Raw genomic sequence first — 17,690 nt, 5'->3', positions numbered from 1 at the left:
TTCTGTTATGCTTTATAGAAACAAAATCACATAAATGCTTTAACATTTGGTGGAAAACTACAGAATATTCTTCATGAATGTTAATGTGATGATTATTTCATTTTTTTCCAATGTACTTTTCTTTCCAGTTCCTCTTATTTATGATTTATATCTCATATTATTAATACACTTTAATGTCACATAGTCTGATCAATAACATTTGGAAAACTTTCATGGAAATTCTCTTATGCAAGTACTGACTGTTGTTCTTTCTACAATAATCTGAGAGGAGCTAGCAGATGTGAAATAGTCTTTAAAGTTTACAAAAGGAAGCCTAAATTGCATAGAATCAAGACTGGTTCACTATGTACAAAGCATTAATGGGAGCAAGTGACAAATTTCTCTTAACATTTTCATACTGATTTATTTATTTGTTGGTATCATTCAGTAATTCCTTTTATCATAATTTTACTTGATTACTACGCTCAAATTCCTTGTAAGTCACATCCCATATTGCACTATTTAATTTCTCTTTCTTCAGTCCTTGTTTTTCTATCATTTCACATGGGGTTTAGTTCATATATTATGTTTTATTCCTGAAGCTTACTTTTCACTAACACTTAAAGATGTGAAATGACATTAAAATTTTTAATCAGAAATTGTTATCTCTGCAATAGATCCACTGTTTACCTACAGTTTAAAAAAAAAATACTTTTGTTTCCAATTTTCTGCAAACATAGTTTTCATTCTAACATGTAATAAATAATTCCTACAGTCCTCTGTCACCATGGCTTCACAAGGCTAAAATTATTGAAGTCTCATGTATTCATAACATATCTACTTTTATACAATGTATTTTGTAAAATATTTACCTCACTTGGCAGGTTTCTTGGACCAGTGTCTTCAACACTATTCACTTTGGTGCCAAATAGTTGTGGCAGAGATATTTAAGTAATCATCTACGTGGGTGGACTTCCTCTATACACAGCATTCATATATAGTATTACAGTGAATCAAAACATTGAGAAGACTCTCCTCATATGCTGAAGCCTGATATTTAACACTTCCCAGTAACAGAGCTATATGACAAATGTACAATAGATACAAAAAGCTATTTTTTTTCAGTTACATGCTTAATCTGATTTTCATCTACTGCTCTGCAATTGATAGTTATGCAAATATACAGATGGATGATACTGAACAACAGATGTGTTTTCATCATTGGAGGTCTGTTTTAAAAAACTAGTTTTGTTTCAGTTAGTGATTATAAAGTACACCATCATATACAAAGAACACAATGCAGTGACTAACAAAGCATAAATAAATTTGCTTCTACTTGTTTCCTATTTCCTCCAGTAAACACCTATACCATAGACATTATGCAAACAGATCAAATATATGAATGGGTGCATAGCAATTAACTGCACTGCACTCTACCTTTGAATGCATTCAACGGTTTACTGAATGAGAGTATAGTAACAGTTTAATCCAGCCTTGGTAAAGGACAGAATTTATACTACTAGAACAGGAACCATGAATCTGAATCTAAATTGACAAGTCATGTACATCAGTTTTTTGTTGTGGTTCAATAACTTGAACTAGTACACCGAAGTACATGAAAACTGCAAATGAAGCTTTAATAGTATGACAGATGACTATGAGGCATGAGAAATTAAACCAATAGTACAGTACAAATGCCAATGGAAGATACTGCATGTACTTTGTTGAGTGGGTTATATCTCTGTTATGTCCTCTTCTGTGTAGAAATTCAGTATTAACTATAGAAATGTAACATCCCCAAATGTTGATGATGATGTTTGGTTTGTGGGACGCTCAACTGCGTGGTTATCAGCGCCCGTACAATTACCCAATCTTTGCTCAGTCCAATTTCGCCACTTTCCTGGATGATGATGAAATGATGAGGACAACACAAACACCCAGTCATCTCGAGGCAGGTGAAAATCCCTGACCCCGCCGGGAATCGAACCCGGGACCCCGTGCTCGGGAAGCGAGAATGCTACCGCGAGACCACGAGCGGCGGACAGAAATCCCCAAATGTTGAAAATACATTTAAAGTTCTTTACAAAAACCAGACATTCTTGTTGAACAGTCTCTAAACTTTGATACAATTGATTTTCAGCAGTAAACATTATTTCATCCTTATGCATCCCAAATATGTGAAAAGGAGTGAAATGCAGATCTGTCACCATTAGCAGTAGATAAATATTGTCATTTGTAGGCAGGTGTAAATATAATTGCAGGTAATTTTCCATGTTCCTAATTTCTTTCATCACTAATTGAGGGTGAATATTTGACAATAACAGTCACTTCTGCTGGCAAAACACCAGAAAAATCATTAAATAAATATCCGTTAAACATCCCAAGACAAAATCCACCAGCCAATATGTAAACAGTTATTATACATGAAAGGTGCCTTATTTACAATAAATATTGTTTATAACAACACTACTTTAAATTTATTTGCTTCATTCATTCATTCATCCTTTGTCCCATAGATCTTACAATGAAGGAGACTCTTCAGGAATATGGAACTATGTAAGTGATGTAGCTGTCAAACCCCCCCCCCCCCCCCACACTGAACTATTGATCTTGCCGTTGGTGGGGAGGCTTGCGTGCCTCAATGATACAGATAGCCGTACCGTAGGTGCAACCACAATGGAGGGGTATCTGATGAGAGGCCAGACAAACGTGTGGTTCTTGAAGAGGGGCAGCAGCCTTTTCAGTAGTTGCAGGGGCAACAGTCTGGATGATTGCCTGATCTGGCCTTGTAACTTTAACCAAAACGGCCTTGCTGTTGTGGTATTGCGAATGGCTGAAAGCAAGGGGAAATTACAGCCATAATTTTCCCCGAGGGCATGCAGCTTTACTGTATGGTTAAATGATGATGGCGTCCTCTTGGGTAAAATATTCCGGAGGTAAAATAGTCCCCCATTCGGATCTCCGGGCGGGGACTACTCAGGAGGACGTCGTTATCAGGAGAAAGAAAACTGGCATTCTAAGGATCAGAGCGTGGAATGTCAGATCCCTTAATCGGGCAGGTAGGTTAGAAAATTTAAAAAGGGAAATGGTTAGGTTAAAGTTAGATATAGTGGGAATTAGTGAAGTTCGATGGCAGGAGGAACAAGAGTTCTGGTCAGGTGAATACAGGGTTATAAATACAAAATCAAATAGGGGTAATGCGGGAGTAGGTTTAATAATGAATAAAAAAACAGGAGTGTGGGTAAGCTACTACAAACAGCATAGTAAATGCATTATAGTGGCCAAGATAGACACGAAGCCCATGCCTACTACAGTAGTACAAGTTTATATACCAACTAGCTCTGCAGATGACGAAGAAATTGAAGAAATGTATGATGAGATAAAAGAAATTATTCAGGTAGTGTAGGGAGACGAAAATTTAATAGTCATGGGTGACTGGAATTCGACAGTAGGAAAAGGGAGAGAAGGAAACATAGTGGGTGAATATGGATTGGGGCTAAGAAATGAAAGAGGAAGCCGTCTGGTAGAATTTTGTGCAGAGCATAATTTAATCATAGCTAATACTTGGTTTAAGAATCAAGAAAGAAGGTTGTATACATGGAAGAACCCTGGAGATACTAAAAGGTATCAGATCGATTATACACCCCTAGAAATGGAAAAAAGAACACATTGACACCGGTGTCTCAGACCCACCATACTTGCTCCGGACACTGCGAGAGGGCTGTACAAGCAATGATCACACGCACGGCACAGCGGACACACCAGGAACCGCGGTGTTGGCCGTCGAACGGCGCTAGCTGCGCAGCATTTGTGCACCACCGCCGTCAGTGTCAGCCAGTTTGCCGTGGCATACGGAGCTCCATCGCAGTCTTTAACACTGGTAGCATACCGCGACAGTGTGGACGTGAACCGTATGTGCGGTTGACGGACTTTGAGCGAGGGCGTATAGTGGGCATGCGGGAGGCCGGGTGGACGTACCGCCGAATTGCTCAACATGTGGGGCGTGAGGTCTCCACAGTACATCGATGTTGTCGCCAGTGGTCGGCGGAAGGTGCAAGTGCCCGTCGACCTGGGACCGGACTGCAGCGATGCACGGATGCACGCCGAGACCGTAGGATCCTACGCAGTGCCGTAGGGGACCGCACCGCCACTTCCCAGCAAATTAGGGACACTGTTGCTCCTGGGGTATCGGCGAGGACCATTCGCAACCGTCTCCATGAAGCTGGGCTACGGTCCCGCACACCGTTAGGCCGTCTTCCGCTCACGCCCCAACATCGTGCAGCCCGCCTCCAGTGGTGTCGCGACAGGCGTGAATGGAGGGACGAATGGAGACGTGTCGTCTTCAGCGATGAGAGTCGCTTCTGCCTTGGTGCCAATGATGGTCGTATGCGTGTTTGGCGCCGTGCAGGTGAGCGCCACAATCAGGACTGCATACGACCGAGGCACACAGGGCCAACACCCGGCATCATGGTGTGGGGAGCGATCTCCTACACTGGCCGTACACCACTGGTGATCATCGAGGGGACACTGAATAGTGCACGGTACATCCAAACCGACATCGAACCCATCGTTCTACCATTCATAGACCGGCAAGGGAACTTGCTGTTCCAACAGGACAATGCACGTCCGCATGTATCCCGTGCCACCCAACGTGCTCTAGAAGGTGTCAGTCAACTACCCTGGCCAGCAAGATCTCCGGATCTGTCCCCCATTGAGCGTGTTTGGGACTGGATGAAGCGTCGTCTCACGCGGTCTGCACGTCCAGCACGAACGCTGGTCCAACTGAGGCGCCAGGTGGAAATGGCATGGCAAGCCGTTCCACAGGACTACATCCAGCATCTCTACGATCGTCTCCATGGGAGAATAGCAGCCTGCATTGCTGCGAAAGGTGGATATACACTGTACTAGTGCCGACATTGTGCATGCTCTGTTGCCTGTGTCTATGTGCCTGTGGTTCTGTCAGTGTTATCATGTGATGTATCTGACCCCAGGAATGTGTCAATAAAGTTACCCCTTCCTGGGACAATGAATTCACGGTGTTCTTATTTCAATTTCCAGGAGTGTATTATGGTAAGACAGAGATTTAGGAACCAGGTTTTAAATTGTAAGACATTTCCAGGGGCAGATGTGGACTCTGGCCACACTCTATTGGTTAGGAACTGTAGATTAAAACTGAAGAAATTGCAAAAAGGTGGAAATTTAAGGAGATGGGACCTGGATAAACTGACTAAACCAGAGGTTTTACAGAGTTTCAGGGACAGCATAAGGGAACAGTTGACAGGAATGGGGGAAAGAAATACAGTAGAAGACGAATGGGTAGCACTGAGGGATGAAGTAGTGAAGGCAGCAGAGGATCAAGTAGGTAAAAAGACAAGGGCTAGTAGAAATCCTTGGGTAACAGAAGAAATATTGAATTTAATTGATGAAAGGAGAAAATATAAAAATGCTGTAAATGAAGCAGGCAAAAAGGAATACAAACGTCTCAAAAATGAGATCGACAGGAAGTGCAAAATGGCTAAGCAGGCATGGCTAGAGGACAAATGTAAGGATGTAGAGGCTTATCTCACTAGGGGTAAGATAGATACAGCCTACAGGAAAATTAAAGAGAACTTTGGAGAAAGGAGAACCACTTGCATGAATATCAAGAGCCTTGATGGAAACCCAGTTCTAAGCAAAGAAGGGAAAGCAGAAAGGTGGAAGGAGTATATAGAGGGTCTATACAAGGGCGATGTACTTGAGGACAATATTATGGAAATGGAAGAGGATGTAGATGAAGATGAAATGGGAGATACGATACTGCATGAAGAGTTTGACAGAGCACTGAACGACCTGAGTCGAAACAAGGCCCCGGGAGTAGACAACATTCCATTAGAACTACTGATGGCCTTGGGAGAGCCAGTCCTGACAAAACTCTACCATCTGGTGAACAATATGTATGAGACAGGCGAAATACCCTCAGAATACAAGAAGAATATAATAATTCCAATCCCAAAGAAAGCAGGTGTTGACAGATGTGAAAGTTACCGAACCATCAGTTTAATAAGTCACAGCTGCTAAATACTAACGCAAATTCTTTACAGATGAATGGAAAAACTGGTAGAAGCCTACCTCAGCGAAGATCAGTTTGGATTCCGTAGAAATACTGGAACATGTGAGGCAATACTTGCCCTACGACTTATCTTAGAAAATAGATTAAGGAAAGGCAGACCTAGGTTTCTAGCATTTGTAGACTTAGAGAAAGCTTTTGACAATGTTGACTGGAATACTCTCTTTCAAATTCTAAAGGTGGCAGGGGTAAAATACAGTGAGCGAAAGGCTATTTACAGTTTGGACAGAAACCAGATGGCAGTTATAAGAGTCAAGGGGCATGAAAGGGAAGCAGTGGTTGGGAAAGGAGTGAGACAGGGATGTAGTCTCTCCCCGATCTTATTCAATCTGTATATTGAGCAAGCAGTAAAGGAAACAAAAGAAAAATTCGGAGTAGGTATTAAAGTCCATGGAGAAAAAATAAAAACTTTGAGATTCGCCGATGACATTGTAATTCTGTCAGAGACAGCAAAGGACTTGGAAGAACTGTTGAACGGAATGGGCATTGTCTTGAAAGGAGGATATAAGATGAACATCAACAAAAGCAAAACAAGGATAATGGAATGTAGTCAAATTAAGTCGGGTGATGCTGAGGGAATTAGATTAGGAAATGAGACACTTAAAATAGTAAAGGAGTTTTGCTATTTGGGGAGCAAAATAACTGATGATGGTCGAAGTAGAGAGGATATAAAATGTAGGCTGGCAATGGCAAGGAAAGCGTTCATGAAGAAGAGAAATTTGTTAACATTGTGTATAGATTTAAGTGTCAGGAAGTCGTTTCTGAAAGTATTTGTATGGAGTGTAGCCATGTATGGAAGTGAAACATGGACAGTAAATAGTTTAGACAAGAAGAGAATAGAAGCTTTCGAAATGTGGTGCTCCAGAAGAATGCTGAAGATTAGATGGGTAGATTACGTAACTAATGACGAGGTATTGAATAGGATTGGGGAGAAGAGAAGTTTGTGGCACAACTTGACTAGAAGAAGGGATCGGTTGGTAGGACATGTCCTGAGGCATCAAGGGATCATAAATTCAGCATTGGAGGGCAGTGTGGAGGGTAAAAATCGTAGAGGGAGACCAAGAGATGAATACACTAAGCAGATTCAGAAGGATGTAGGTTGCAGTAGGTACTGGGAGATGAAGGACCTTGCACAGGATAGATTAGCATGGAGAGCTGCATCTAACCAGTCTCAGGACTGAAGACCACAGCAACAACAGCTGTCAAAAACAGAATTGCAATTAACAATATAATGAAAAGGATAGATTGCAACTCATGATAAAGATGACAGCTTGAATTGCAGACAGGCACAACAAAAAGACTGCCATACATTTCACTTTTGGCCAAAGCCTTCTTCAGAAAAGGAAACACACACATACATTCATTCACAAAAGCAAGCACACCTCACACACACATGACTGCCATCTTCGACACCTGGGATTGGAGATGGCAGTCATGTGTGCATGAGGTGTACCTGCCTGTGTGAATGAATATGTGTATGTTTACATTTCTCAAGAAGGCTTTAGCTGAAAGGTAAATGTGTAACAGTCTTTTCGTTGAGTCTGTCTATAGCTCAATGTGTCATCTTTATGGTGAGTAGCAATCTACCCTTAATCTTATATTGTTGGTATTCCAAGCTGGAGTTTCTATTGTTAGAATTATAATTAACTATAAGTGAACTGCTGAAAGCTATTGATGTCCATTCATGATAAGATTAAAATAGTGAAATTATCAGAAAAGCTGTTTTTTCCAGAGCTGCTGTTTACCTCTCATTGCTAGGTTAATGTCTACGTCACCACATTGGATTTTCTATGAAACAATCGGTATCCACGGTAAAACCCTGTTTTTACATTCCTGCATTTTACGTGCTCTCACTTTTTATGTTCCTTTGTGTCAGTCCCAACGGAAGTCTCATTCTCTCAATACAATGATTTCCCATCATTATCAATTCTGGGTTACAACATTTTAAATTTTATTAGATGTTTTCACGACCTTTAACATTGATTTTCATACAGATTTCTGCAAGAAGTACATTGTATTCCTGCTCAAAGTCAGCCTTGAAACAAGGCACAAAACACAGGCTATACGTGAAGTTACTGATCATGTAATGTAGCATTAATGGGGTAAGCAAGATTTTCATTGACAGATTATTGTGTCACAGCTGCCTGTATTATAGGTTCCCAGTGTTTGGAAGAGTGGAAAAGTATGCTAAGGCACTAGCTTAATGACAATCACGATATGATGATTGTGACTAGTAGCAACATTCCTTCTACTCATTGTCTTGTATTACAACAGCTTTAATTTAATTTCACATTGTTTGTACAAATAAACACCACCTTTGAAGATGGCTGTCTCTATAATGGTCTTTCATGTATCATTGTTAATTCCATGTGAAATACACTAACCTGTAGTAGGCCACATCTTAGGTTGGTACCACCCGATGTCAGATATAAACATTCCTCCTCAAGATGCTCTGTGACACCACAACAATTTTTGCCCTATTTCTCACCCAGGGCATCCCTGAACTGAGTGATCTTCTCAGCAACAGGCTGTAGATTTTGTGCTTATTGTTCCCTGTTTATGAAGACTGTCAACTTTAATGTTTTAACCAAAATTGTGTTACAAGTATTATTTACCATAATTTTTCATGATTATCAATGGTCTCATATTAGAACACAAAAATATTTTTAATGTGGTTTCATGAAAGACTTTTGCTTCCATGTTTTGTTTATTCCATTGGACATGATTGGAATGAAGAGGGAAACCTGTGTGTCAGCACTCAGCCACTGTCTTTGTGATTATCCTGAAGGCAGTGGCTGAGTGCTAACACACACAAACACACATCACTCAACTCAGAGACATCCTTGATGAGAAAAAAGCAGAAACTTTCATCATGTTATGGAGCACCTCGAAGATGAATGTTTGCATCTGACATTAGGTCATACTAACCTAAGACTGCACACCTAGTATGGATTAATGTATTTCCTGCAGAAGTAACAATGATTTGTGAAAGCCCATCATAGAAACAGGCATCTTCAAAAGCTGTGTTTGTTTGTGTAAATGATTGCAAAATTAAATTAAGGCTGTTGTAACACAACACAATGAGAAGAATGAAGGTTGCGACTAGAGTTATTACTGTCAGATTGTTTATGTTGCCACAACTGAAAACAGAAGGCAGTCACCAGAAGATATTCTGCATATGCCAACATGTCACCAAAAGAACTAGGCAAGAAGTCTTCTTGTCACTCAAAAATAAAAATGATTACTGCATTTTTAATTAAGAATTCTGAAGCACAATGTGCACTCGGATTAAACGTCACTAATAGCAGTCAGCAAAATTTATATTCTACTTTCTCCATATCATGACAACTTCTTTGAATGCAACAAAGGAACTGTAATCCTGACAATAATCCAAAAAAAAAAAAACAGTACCATACTGATAACAATAAGGAAACAAACACTAGTGTAAAAGTCAATTTCTGTAGTAACTTGAATCAGTGGCATTTGGCCATCAGCACATGAGTGTTTGGATAAATTCATTCAGAGTGGTTTGTTAGGATGAGAACATTGGGAATTCCACTTGATTGCAACATATTGAGAGAAAAGGTGCTTCAGTTTGCTGCAAAAATTAGGTTCACCAAATTCGCAGTATTGAATGGTTGGATCAACTGATTTAAAACTCATCATAACATTGTTTACAACCAACTGTGTAGTGAAAGCATAAGTCAATGGAGAAATGGACTGCAAGATATTTTTAAAAATTATGATCCAAAAAATATTTTTAATGATGATGAAATTGATAATGTATTACCAAGTAAGACCTTATGTTTTAAAGGTGAGAAATGCCATGGTGGGAAACTGAGCAATCAGGGTATAACCATTTTACTTACAACCAAAGGTGATGGGTCAGAAAAATTACCTCCTTTGGTAATTGGCAAATTTAAAAAGTGAAGATATCTTTAAAATGTGAGAACTCTACCCACTAATTTTGAATCCAACAGCAGTGGATGAATGACCAATTCCATCTGCTCATTCACCATGAATGCACTGGATGCTAAAATGTGGGCAAACAATAGGAAAATAATGTCGTTACTTGACAGATGACAGCACACCCTGACAATCTACAGTTGAGTTAAGTTAGTGTTTCTGCCTCTTAATTGTACAAGTCAGCTTCATCTGTTAGATCTGGGAATTATCCATTCATTCAAATTGAAATATATAAAACTGCTTGTCCAGAAGGCTGTATTTATGCGCAATTGTGGCATGGACACAAGATCTATGACCATATAACTTCTGGATGCTACGCATTGTGTAGCCAAAGCATGGATGTGATTTCTTTAACTATTTCTAACTGCTTCATGAAAGCAGGATTTAAGTTCACAGAAAACGCACAAGAACCACAAGAAGATGATTTGTCTGAGTCTACAGATTTTTCTGTGATAGGCATATTGTTTATGTTTTAAGAGTATACTGGTGTTTATGCTTCAGTCATCACTCCAGAGGTGCCAACAGTAGATAGCATCAGTACCAAGCATTCTGAAGAAGGGAAGAGAGAGTTGATTGGTGGAGAGGATGATGAAGGTGATGACGAAGAACCAGTAGTGTCAAGCACTAGAGAAGCTATGGAGGCTATTAACATTTTGAGGCAGGATACTGGTAGAGTGTCAGGTGATGACAAAGCATTTGATGCTTTGTATACCTGTGGAGAGACTGGTAAAGCTTACTTCTCTTACACAGAGATAAAAACAGTTAATTATTTCAGATTTTTTTAAATAGGGCAATTTAAATTGTTTTAATTTCATATTCTGGGCAATATAAAGAGAATGACAGTAAGAGTAATTTACTCATTTTTGCTTGTTGCATTTGTCATTTTTGCCTCATGACTGCAGAGTAGAAAGGGTGAAGTGAAGCCTGTAGTGTCCTGCTTTGCTGCCTTGTACATAAATGCCACAATGGGCAATAACGTATCCCAAACTCTCTGTTCAACATCAGTGTACATCAAAAACATATTTGCCAATGACTTACTAAAGCACACTGTGGGGTCTTTCATCTGTGGGTGGTAGGCAGTTGTCATCATGTGGGTGAAGTCACCAAAGAAATTACCTCTGATACAAATCTCAACTGGAAATCTTTTCCACGATCAGAGATCATCTCATAGGCTGCAGCATGCTTCCAAATGTCTTCTACAAGAAACTTTATAATTTTCTGGGCTTTGGCAACCAGTGGAACTTGGGTGACAATATAGTGGGTGACAGGCAGTGAAGACTACTATCCCTTGATTTCCATCTGTCGACTTTGTGAACCTCCCAAAAAGGTCAATTCCAATTTGGTGGAATTACTGCAGGCAGGCATGGTATGAAATGCCCTGGATGTAATTGCCTTGTGTTTCCATCATTTGTTGTTGTTATGTTGTGGTCTTCAGTCCTGAGACTGGTTTGATGCAGCTCTCCATGCTACTCTATCCTACGCAAGCTTCTTCATCTCCCAGTACCTACTGCAACCTACATCCTTCTGAATCTGCTTAGTGTATTCATCTCTTGGTCTCCCTCTATGATTTTTACCCTCCATGCTGCCCTCCAATACTAAATTTGTGATCCCTTGATGCCCCAGAACATACCCTACCAACCGATCCTTTCTTCTAGTCAAGTTGTGCCACAAACTCCTCTTCTCCCCAATCCTATTCAGTACCTCCTCATTCATTATGTGATCTACCCATCTAATTATCAGCATTCTTCTGTAGCACCACATTTCGAAAGCTTCTTTCTCTTCTTGTCCAAACTATTTATCGTCCATGTTTCACTTCCATACACGGCTACACTCCATACATAGACATTCAGAAACGACTTCCTGACACTTAAATCTATACACAATGTTAACAAATTTCTCTTCTTCAGAAACGCTTTCCTTGCCTTTGCCAGTCTACATTTTATATCCTCTCTACTTTGACCATCATCAGTTATTTTGATTCCCAAATAGCAAAACTCCTTTACTGCTTTAAGTGTCTCATTTCCTAATCTAATTCCCTCAGCATCACCCGACTTAATTCGACTACATTACATTACTCTCATTTTACTTTTGTTGATGTTCATCTTATATCCTCCTTTCAAGACACTGTCCATTCCGTTCAATTGCTCTTCCAAGTCCTTTGCTGTCTCTGACAGGATTACAATGTCATCGGCGAACCTCAAAGTTTTTATTTCTTCTCCATGGATTTTAATACCTACTCCTAAGTTTTCTTTTGTTTCCTTTACTGATTGCTCAATATACAGATTGAATAACATCGGGGAGAGGCTACAACCCTGTCTCACTTCCTTCCCAACCACTGCTTCCCTTTCATGTCCCTCGACTCTTATAACTATCTGGTTTCTGTACAAATTGTAAATAGCCTTTCGCTCCCTGTATTTTACTCCTGCCACCTTCAGAATTTGAAAGAGTATTCCAATCAACATTGTCAAAACCTTTCTCTAAGTCTACAAATGCTAGAAATGTAGGTTTGCCTTTTCTTAATCTAGCTTCTAAAATAAGTCATAGGGTCAGTATTGCCTCATGTGTCCCTATATTTCTACGGAATCCAAACTGATCTTTCTTCCCCAAGGTCGGCTTCTACCAGTTTTTCCATTCGTCTGTAAAGAATTTGCGTTAGTATTTTGCAGCTGTGACTTATTAAACTGATTGTTGGGCAATTTTCACATCTGTCAACGCCTGCTTTCTTTGGGATTGGAATTATTATATTCTTCTTGAAGTCTGAGAGTATTTCGCCTGTCTCGTACATTTTGCTCACCAGATGGTAGAGTTTTGTCAGGACTGGCTCTCCCAAGGTCATCAGTAGTTCTAATGGAATGTTGTCTACCCCTGGAGCCTTGTTTCGATTCAGGTCTTTCAGTGCTCCGTCAAACTCTTCACGCAGTATCATATTTCCCATTTCATCTTCATGTACATCTTCCTCAAGTACATCGCCCTTGTATAGACCCTCTATATACTCCTTCCACCTTTCTGCTTTCCCTACTTTGCTTAGAACTGGGTTTCCATCTGAGCTCTTGATGTTCATACAAGTCGTTCTCTTTTCTCCAAAGGTCTCTTTAATTTTCCTGTAGGCAGTATCTATCTTACCTCTAGTGAGATAAGCCTCTATATCCTTACATTTGTCCTCTGCTTAGCCATTTTGCACTTCCTGTCGATCTCATTTTTGAGACTTTTGTATTCCTTTTTGCCTGCTTCATTTACTGCATTTTTATATTTTCTCCTTTCGTCAATTAAATTCAATATTTCTACTTGCCCTCGTCTTTTTACCTACTTGATCCGCTGCTGCCTTCACTACTTCATCCCTCAAAGCTACCCATTCTTCTTCTACTGTATTTCTTTCCCCCATTGTTGTCAATTGTTCCCTTATGCTGTCCCTGAAACTCTGTACAACCTCTGGTTTAGTCAGTTTATCCAGGTCCCATCTCCTTAAATTCCCACCTTTTTGCAGTTTCTTCAGTTTTAATCTACAGTTCATAACCAATAGATTGTGGTCAGAGTCCACATCTGCCCCTGGAAATGTCTTACAATTTAAAACCTGGTTCTTTCATGTATACAACCTTCTTTGATGATTCTTGAACCAAGTGTTAGCTATGATTAAGTTATGCTCTGCGCAAAATTCTACCAGGCGGCTTCCTCTTTCATTTCTTACCCCCAATCCATATTCACCCACTATGTTTCCTTCTCTCCCTTTTCCTACTACAGAATTCCAGTCACCCATGACTATTAAATTTTCGTCTCCCTTCACTATCTGAATAATTTCTTTTATTTCATCATACATTTCTTCAATTTCTTCGTCATCTGCAGAGGTAGTTGGCATATAGACTTGTACTACTGTCATACGCGTGGGCTTCGTGTCTATCTTGGCCACAACAATGCGTTCGCTGTGCTGTTTGTAGTAGCTTACCCGAACTCCTATTTTTTATTCATTATGAAACCTACTCCTGCATTACCCCTATTTGATTTTGTATTTATAACCCTGTTTTCACCTGACCAAGAGTCTTGTTCCTCCTGCCACCGAACTTCACTAATTCCCACTATATCCAACTTTAACCTATCCATTTCCCTTTTTAAATTTTCTAACCTACCTGCCCGATTAAGGCATCTGACATTACATGCTCCGATCCATAGAACACCAGTTTTCTTTCTCCTGATAACGACTTCCTCCTGAGTAGTCCCCGCCCGGAGATCCGAATGGGGGACTATTTTACCTCCGGAATATTTTATCCAAGAGGACGACATCATCATTTATTCATACAGTAAAGTTGCATGCCCTCGGGAAAAATTACAGCTATAGTTTCCCCTTGCTTACAGCCGTTCGCAGTACCAGCACAGCAAGGCCATTTTGGTTAGTGTTACAAGGCCGGATCAGTCTATCATCCAGACTGTTGCCCCTGCAACTACTGAAAAAGCTGCTGCCCCTCTTCAAGAACCACACGTTTGTCTGGCCTCTCAACACATACCCCTCCGTTGTGGTTGCACCTATGGTACGGCTATCTATATCCATCATTGGCATCCCTTAAAGTGGCTCATACAGTATTTAATGGACTAGTCAGTGATGCCTGCATATGATTCTGTCTAGAGTCTTCATGAATTCCTGGTGTCCAGATGTTGGAGCATTGTGGGGAAACTTCAGGATAATTAGGATACTGAGCAACCCTTTTTGCCCCCTAAGATTATAGTTCATCTCATATGATCTTTACTTCATTCAGTAGAAATATAATTTAATGCAGTGATACTGAGATTTCATCCATGTTGCTGTGTTCCACCAAAAGATTCCTTGAAATGCATTTGGCATCTTTGCATTTATGTCCACTTTTGTATACCACTATGACATTGTATTCCTGAAGCCTCAGTGCCCATCTCACCAGTTCACCCCACTGAGCCTTCAGGTTAGTCAGGCAGCATAGAGAATCGTGGTCCATGACAGTGGTGAGTGGTTTGAACTTGTTGATGGCTGAAGACACACTTTCTCAGCTGCAGTGTAGTTCATCTTGGACTTGAAGAGTTCTCTGGAGGCACCTTCCTGAATTGCACTCAGACTTTAATTATCCCATGATGGCTAACAATGGAGATGACATCAGCAACTCCTTAAAGACAATAAAAAATCTTTTTTGCACCAAGTTCCAGGAAAATTTGGTGTCTCATTGCAGTAATTCTTGCAAAGGACAAGCCTTAGCACATAAGTCCTTTATAAATCACCAGTAGTGTGAGCATATTCCAAGAAAATATCTTACCTTGTGTATTTGCTGAGGAGTTTGCAACTACTCTAATTTTTCTGGATCAGGAGAGACTCCACTGGCATTCATGAAATAATGCCGCAGACTGATATTTCTTGGATGGGGAAGAGGAACTTTTTTTTAATTTTGGACTCAGGAGGATGCCTGAAGTCTGAACACATTTCAACAAAGTTGTAGTGCAGATTAGATGACCCTACACACACACACACACACACACACACACACACACACACACAAACACACACACACACACACAACTTCAGTGTCACAGAGACAAGTTATCTATTTAAGATGCCAAACAGATTGTCCACCATACAATGTCAGGAGTTATGAAGCTAGTCATTTCCCACTCAGTCTTGTCAACCTTGATTTGCTAGCAGCCTCTCTTCATGCCCATGGCTGAGAAATACTTTCCTTCTTTCAAGCAGTCTAAGGTGGCCTCAATGCATGGCAATGGATAGACATTTTTCTTCATGATTTTGTTCACTCATCAATACTTGATGTAGTAATGTCTTGTGCCTACTGTTTTTTCACAAGGACCGCTGGAGAAAGAACTTTCAGAAGATTCAATAACTTCATCCTACAGTATCTTCTCCACTTCCTCCTGAACTATGTGTTATTCACCTTGGTGGATGATACATGTTTTACCATTGGCTCCTTGGTCTATCTTTTCTCCACTCCAGATCTGAAAGTATATGAAAACTGTTGCAAAATGGCTATCTCTTGCCAGCATTATTCCTGTATCAGATCAGATCCCGCTTGTAGCTCAAAAGTAGCTTCCTCCACTGCATTGTCCACAGGGATAGAGAAGCATGATTCTTCATTGTTGGTACCAATCTGTGCTTTCTGGACTGGTTCGACTGTTCCTATGCACATACCTTTAGAGGTGAGTTGCGGCTAATTGTGACAATTAGTGACACAAAGTTCTCCTTGACCACCTACAGTGCTTATGATTGTCATGGAGATGTAGATTTCTTTTGTGATCCTCAACAGATTATTGCAACTAACTAAAGCTTCACAGTTTAAATGAGCATCTCAACTGATGACCGGAACTCATAACATTGATGGTGGAAAAACAACATCTTCAATAACAAAAACTGCCCATAGCAATCTTTGTTAAGTGTACTCATTGTAATAGCTCTGATCTTCCACAGTCTATGACTGCATGTGAAGCTTGCAAGAAGTCCCATCCAAGAATAACAAAATTATTACATTTTGTTCAAATGACAAATTTGAGGGGATGTGTTCTGCTATTATTCATATTTCTGTTATCTGAATGTATTTCCCATGTGTGGCTTTCAGCGCAATCACTTTCATATTCCTCATTTACATAAACGACTTCCCACAGAGCATCAAGCATGGGCAAACAATATTGTTTGCAGATGACTCAAATGTTCTAATCAGTGACAAATCACCAGATGCACTAAAAGAAAAAGCCAAAAAAACACTAAACAGTGTATGTGAGTGGGCATCCAATAATAAACTAACACTAAATCTTAAAAAAACAAATGCTGTTAACTTCTATGTCTGCAAAAACCACACTATAACAACTTTAAGTTAAACAATGAAACTATAGAATGTGTAGACCACACAAAATTTCTTGGTATGCATGTTGACAGTCAGTTAAAGTGGGAAGAACATATTAAAATACTTAGTAACAGAATCGCTACAGCATGCTATGCTCTGAGAATTCTGACTGCAGTTTGTGATACTACATGTGTCAGATCTGTATATTTTTCTTATATCCACTCTGTTATTACCTATGGAATAATATTTTGGGGAGTCAACAGTAAAAATATTCAAATAGTTTTCAAATTACAGAAAAGAGCAATTCGTATAATAACCAAGAGTGGCAGTAGGGCTCACTGCCTTGAACATTTCCAAAAGCTGGAAATCCTAACTGTCCCCTGTGAATACATTTTTCAAAGTGTTATGTATGTAAAAAAAAAAATATTGACTGCTATATGAAAAATTCTTTAGTACACAGCTATGAAACTAGAAACCAATACAATCTGCATCTAGAGAGGAAAAATAAAGTTAAAACTCAGCAGAGCTTGTTGTACAATGCTGTTAAATTATATAATAAATTACCCCAAAAAATAAAAGATATTGACACAATCGGACAGTTTAAAACAAAACTAAAATTTTTTTTATTAAATAAAAGTTATTACGCAGTAATGGACTATCTGAATTAAAACATGTAGTGTAATTAAAGTAGCCTGCATTGTAATACATGAGGAAATAATTATAATATGAAATCAAAATTGTACAGTACTATAAGAAAATTACAAATTACACAAGGATATAAAACTAATTTAAGATACCTCAAAAATGTGTGTAAATACAAATTTTATGTGTATAATTGT

At 39.6% G+C, this 17,690-nt stretch overlaps 1 protein-coding gene across 2 annotated transcripts in view; it reads right to left on the bottom strand.

Annotated features, from left to right (window-relative positions):
• The window catches only part of LOC126101042 (anoctamin-5-like), a 398,169-nt gene that overhangs the window by 63,906 nt on the left and 316,573 nt on the right, over nt 1-17,690 (bottom strand). The window lies entirely within an intron of this gene.

Source organism: Schistocerca cancellata, chromosome 9, assembly GCF_023864275.1.
Source record: "Schistocerca cancellata isolate TAMUIC-IGC-003103 chromosome 9, iqSchCanc2.1, whole genome shotgun sequence".
NCBI lineage: Eukaryota > Metazoa > Arthropoda > Insecta > Orthoptera > Acrididae > Schistocerca > Schistocerca cancellata.
Note: the sequence above shows the minus strand (reverse complement) of the source record. Positions and strands in the feature narration are given on the sequence as shown.